This window comes from Nicotiana tabacum, chromosome 16 (genome assembly GCF_000715075.1).
Source record: "Nicotiana tabacum cultivar K326 chromosome 16, ASM71507v2, whole genome shotgun sequence".
Classification (NCBI taxonomy): domain Eukaryota; kingdom Viridiplantae; phylum Streptophyta; class Magnoliopsida; order Solanales; family Solanaceae; genus Nicotiana; species Nicotiana tabacum.
The window spans coordinates 71,799,289-71,805,190 of record NC_134095.1 but is presented as its reverse complement, the minus strand read 5'-3'; positions in this window follow the sequence as shown (position 1 = coordinate 71,805,190).

Here is a 5,902-nt window from a genome sequence, read left to right as displayed (position 1 = left end):
ATTACTATCTTGTTATTTTTATTCTGCTTTTATATGGTTTTTTGGTACTGTCCTTCGTGTCTATATTTTCATTAATGTGGTGCTTATGCTTTCCTGAGCCAAGGGTTTATTGGAAACATCCCCTCTATTCTCACAAGGTAGGGGTAAGGTCTGCGTACACACTACCCTCCCCAGACCCCATAGTGTGGGATAATACTGGATATGTTGTTGTTGTAGAAATTATGATGGTTCTTAGTCTCTAAAACTAGATAAGTCTAACACATATTGAGAATTTAGCAGAAAAAGGCTAAGATAATAATTTAAACTGGTAAACACCGTAATAAATCCAAAATGGAACAATAGTCATAAAATCCTAAAATCGGTGATACACAGTCACAAGCTCTAATGAAGTACACTAGGAATCTCTAGATACAATATTGTTTTGATAGGAAGATAAACAGTAGTAAAGACAATATCAGAAGGTGGCTCTAAGGCCTGCGAGCGTCAAATATGTATATCTTGAAGTCTCCAAATGGCTGAATCAACTCACTGGCGTCTGGCACGAGCAAAAATAACTGGATCTGCATAAAAAATATGAAGAAGCATAGCATGAGTATACCACAATGGTACCTAGTAAGTAGCAAGCCTAACCTCGGTAAGAATAGTGACGAGGTCATGTCAAGACACCTATTGGATATAGAAACCTATGCAGAATATTAATATAATCTAATAATGGAGAAGTAAAGGTAATAAATAACAATAAAGTAATATATCAATACAAGACTAATAACGAGAATTAAAGAAACAAATGATAACAAAAAGTGTACATATAATAAAGACTACAAGTAACCAATTACAATTAAAATACGAATGGAATGAGGTAAGGAAACAAACAATAACCCTTCAAATCAACAAGCATTTCCAACATTGAATGTATAACAAGAATCACACTGAGGTACCACACCTCATATTCACATTTCACAAGTCATAATCACAACCTTCCTTATATCGTCGCGAGAGCCTTGCATTTATTTTTAAAAATATTTTTCCCCAAATAGCTTTACGCACTTTAGCCCTTTATCTCGCTGTGTGGCTTTAAGTAATTCCCGTACTAGCAACACACACATAAATCCCAACTTATCTCGCTGCATGTGCATCAATACACCACTCTTATATCGCCGCATGTGCATCAATATCACAACACAATAATCAACTCGCATCACACGTACCCATATGGCACAACATTTCCAAAATTAACAATACCAATGTCACCAAACACATAGCCCACAGCTCAACCACAATGTGTACACGAATCTCAATAATAACAAAATGAATGGGAAATAACTCAACAAGAAAAGGTATTTCAATAATCAACAACTTCAATCACAAAATGTGTTAATAGCTCTCAATAACCACAACTTCAATAAATCCAACAATGAAAGTATTTCCATGAAATGACAACTTCAAATTTAAATACATAACATACGCTCAACAATAAAAGAAATAGCATAAATTAGCAACTACGACTAAATGCATGAGAATAACTCAACAATGGAAAAGATAGCATGTAATAACAACTACTAATAAATGCATATAAAAGTAACCTCGATAAATGAAAAATAGAACATGTAATAACAATTTCAATTAAAGCATATAAGAATAAACCTGACAATGGAAGATAGAACGAATAAGGACTACTACAATTAAATACTTATAAGTAACCTAAGAGTCTAAATCGGTCAATTTTCATATATAAACCCATGTACACACTCGTCACCTCATATACACGTCTTTCACATAATTCAAATAGTACAATTGTCACGACCCTAAAATCGATCCGGTCGTGATGGTGCCTATCGTGAAACTAGGCCAGCCGACACAACCCCCAAATTAACCATTAATCAATATAAATCATTTTTTAAGCTTTTAATTAATCCAAATATCTCATAATGTAAGTCTAAATGAACAGTGTAGAATAAATACACAAGCCCGACATCGGGGTGTCACAAGTCACGAGCATCCACTAAGGTCTGATTACAATGAAGAGTCTGAAAATATACAAAAAAAATAATATAAGGAAGACAAGAGGGAGAAGAGCAGGGCTGGGAACGTCGGGCAGCTACCTTGCTAACTCCGATGACTCTACCACTAAGCAACCAACACCCCCTACCGGGTTCAGAAATACTCGCGCTCACTGGGGGTGTGCAGACTCCGGAGGGGCTCCTATAACCCAAGTGCTATAACAAGCTATCTCGTGGCATAATCAAACTGGCCCTCAGTCTCAAAACAAGCCATCTCGTGGCATAACAAATAAGGCCCTCGACCTCATAATCATGAATCAGTACCACACTGCTGTGGTGCGCAGTCCGATCCCATAATATCCTCACAACACAGGCCCTCGGCCTCACTCAGTCAGAAATCTCTCAAGCCACTCGGGCAACAGTAAAACATGATGCTCAACCCAAAATATCATTTAAAATGTCAAAACGGAGTAAATATGGTTGAGTTATGAAAATAGTAGAATACAACATGACTGAGTACAAATATGAAATCAAAACAGTGAGGAATAGTAGTAAAAATTTCCCTAAGGGTCCAAAATAGTTGGCGCGAGGCCCAAATATGGCATTCGGCCCAAAACATGATAATACTTTCCAAAACATAATGATATAAAATAGTTTTCAATCAAAAATGCGGTTTAACAATCATATGAGATGGATTAAGTTACAATCCCCAGCGGTGCACGACCCCACACTCGTCATCTAGCTTATGCGTCACCTCAAAGTAGAAAAATGATGTAAAATTCGGGGTTTCATACCCTTAGGACAAACATTTACAATCAGTACTTACCTCGATCCGGTCCAAACTCTAGCCTGAGATGACTTTGCCTCTCAAATCGTCCTCCAAATGCCTCGAATCTAACCAAAATCAGTTCCACATCATTAATACACGTTAAAGGAACAAAACCCAAGCAAAAATAATTGAATTAACTCAAAAATTCCGAAATTGGCCAAACCCGGCCCCCGACCCCACGTCTCGAAATCCGATAAAAATCACATAAATAGAATCCTTGTCCTCCCACGAGTATACCTATAATAAATTCATCAAAATCTGACCTCAACTGCCCATTCAACTCCCCAAAAAAATTCTCAAACTTTTCTTCCATTTTCTCCCAATTTTCACTCTAATTTCTCAAATTAATTGATGAAATTCAAGACTAAATCATGGAATTAAACCAAATATGAGTGAAGAATACTTACCCCAGTTGCTTCACTGAAAATCTCCTCAAATTTCACATTCTTCCGAGCTCTCCAATGGAATTTTGAAATTATTGACCAAACCCTCATTTTAGAACTTAATATTTTGCCCAGATACTTTCCTCATCGCGAACGCATCAGTACCCTCACGTTCGTGAAGCACAACGCTTCTCTGACCAAATTCTCTCCTTCGCGAATGTGAGGGCCCACCTGGGAACGCGACGACCACACAACTCAACCCCACACGAACGCGATCCCCTGGTCGCGAACGCGTAGCTTGATCTCCTGAATCCTAGCGAACGCGGGACCTGAATCGCGAACGCGAAGAACAAACCTGCAACCTCACTCAACAACCCTTCGTGAACGCGAGGGCCTATCACGAACGTGAAGAAGGGTTTTCTGCAACAAAAACACCAGCAAATCTGCCAAGTTCAAAGTCCAAAAATTGATTCGTTAACCACCCGAAACACACCCGAGGCCCTCGGGACCTCAAACAAACATGTCAACATATCCCATAACCTTATTCAAACTTGTTCCAACCTTCGGATCACTCAAAACAACATCAAACACCAAATTGACATCGGATTAAAGCCTAAGAATTCCAAAAACTTCCAAATTCCGGTTTCGATCAAAAACTCTATCAAACCTCATCCGAATGACCTAAAATTTTGCACACACGTCTCAAATAACACAACGGACCTACTCCAACTTCCAGAATTCCATTCTGACCCTTATATCAAAATCTCACCTATCAACCGGAAAATGCCAAAATTTCAATTTCACCAATTCAAGCCTAAATCTACTCCGGACCTCCAACACACATTCCGATCATGCTCCTAAGTCCCAAATTACCTAACGGAGCTAACCAAATCATAAAAATTCAAATCCGAGATCATATAATAACAAGTCAAAACTTGGTTAAACCTTTTAAATTTTAAGCTTTAAACTGAGAATTGTTCTTCCAAATCCATTCCGATTACCCTGAAAACCAAAATTGACGATTTTCATAAGTCATAATACATCACACATGGCTAGTCATGCTCGAGAACTAGCGAGCTAAGTGCAAAAGCTCAAAATGACCGGTCGGGTCGTTACATCAATCATACTCAATCCTAAGTGGTAGTTTTTCCCACACAAAGTTAGGCAAGATACTTACCCCAACTAGGCCATCAACACTCAAAAATGACTTTTCCCTTGAAATCCGCCTTTGCATGACTCAAATTTAATAAAAATGACTTAATATCATCAAACAATGCAAGAGAAACCAATTTCGATTAATAAAACTAAGATCTTTACACATTTCTCAAAAGTCAATCCCGGACCCGCTCGGTCATAGCCCGAGTCCAAGGGTAGATCTTGACTACTCATAACTCTACGAGTCCATATATGTATTTTGTTTTCAAATCCGAATCCAATTCGACTCTCAAATCTCAAATTTTTATTTTTGTTTGAAAACATAGACAAAATTCCCCAAAAGTTCTCTTAGATTCTCATGCATTAGAGGTTAAAACTCATAAATAATCATGTAATATAATTGAAAATTATTTAGAATCACTTACGAAATATTGTAGGTGAAAATGCCTCCTCAAAATCGCCTTCTACTGAGTCTACAGTTCTAAAACATGAAAATGAGACTAAGTCCTGTTTTTCTAGCCCTTTTGTTCAGGTGCAGAAGTCACAATTGCGACCTTGGATTCGCAATTGCGAACCCTCACAAATGCAAATATGCCATCGCAAATGCGGCACCTAATAACCCAAGGAAATGTCGCAAATACGATTTTGACTTCGCATCGCATTTTGACTTTGCAAATGCGAAGTCATCCCCCTTCGCAAATGCGACCAAATGGTTGCAATTGCGACCTACCCAGCCAAGCCTAAACTTTGCAAATGCGATACCTGAGTGCTCCCTGTCCACTTTGCAATTGCGATGTTGGCACTCGCCATCCACAATATCCAACCACGACCACAAAACACACCAACCATTGCAATTATCATTATAGCACAATCATTACCACGGCCACCACTCACACTGTGCAACCACCGTCACCCGCCACTATCGATAAGTACCATCATCGACCACAACCAACCATCTTATGACAAAACATTTTAATTATCTATTTAAATTATTAATTAATATTAATTATAAATATTCATATGTCTAGAAAACAAACAATCTTATAATCATTTAATGTTCAAATTTAAATATAATATCTTAATATTTATATATGTATTCAGATTTAAACCTCTTAATCTACAAAAAAAATGCGACACCTAAGTGTCTCTCTACCCATTTTAAGATTTTCCATCAGGCAAAATATATTTTGTAATATTATTAAAAGAGAAGTTATATTTGCTTAAATCTTTTATTTTTACAGTTTTCACTAAATTTACTAGAATAATTTGTTAAATATTTAAAGAAAGCTTAAAGTACATACTTTGGAAAAATTTAAGAATTAAAATTATTCAAAAATATATTGAAGGGACTATTATAAAAAACTTATCCCTTATGTGAACATAAAAGAAAAAGATTTCCTAAAAAAAAAAGAGAAACACAAAAGAAAAAGAAAAAAGATTTTTTCTTTTTCGATGGAAAAAAAAGAGTTGACCAAGCGTCAAATGAGAGACAAACAGACGGCAGTTACACGTGAAATCAAAGACACGACTAAAAA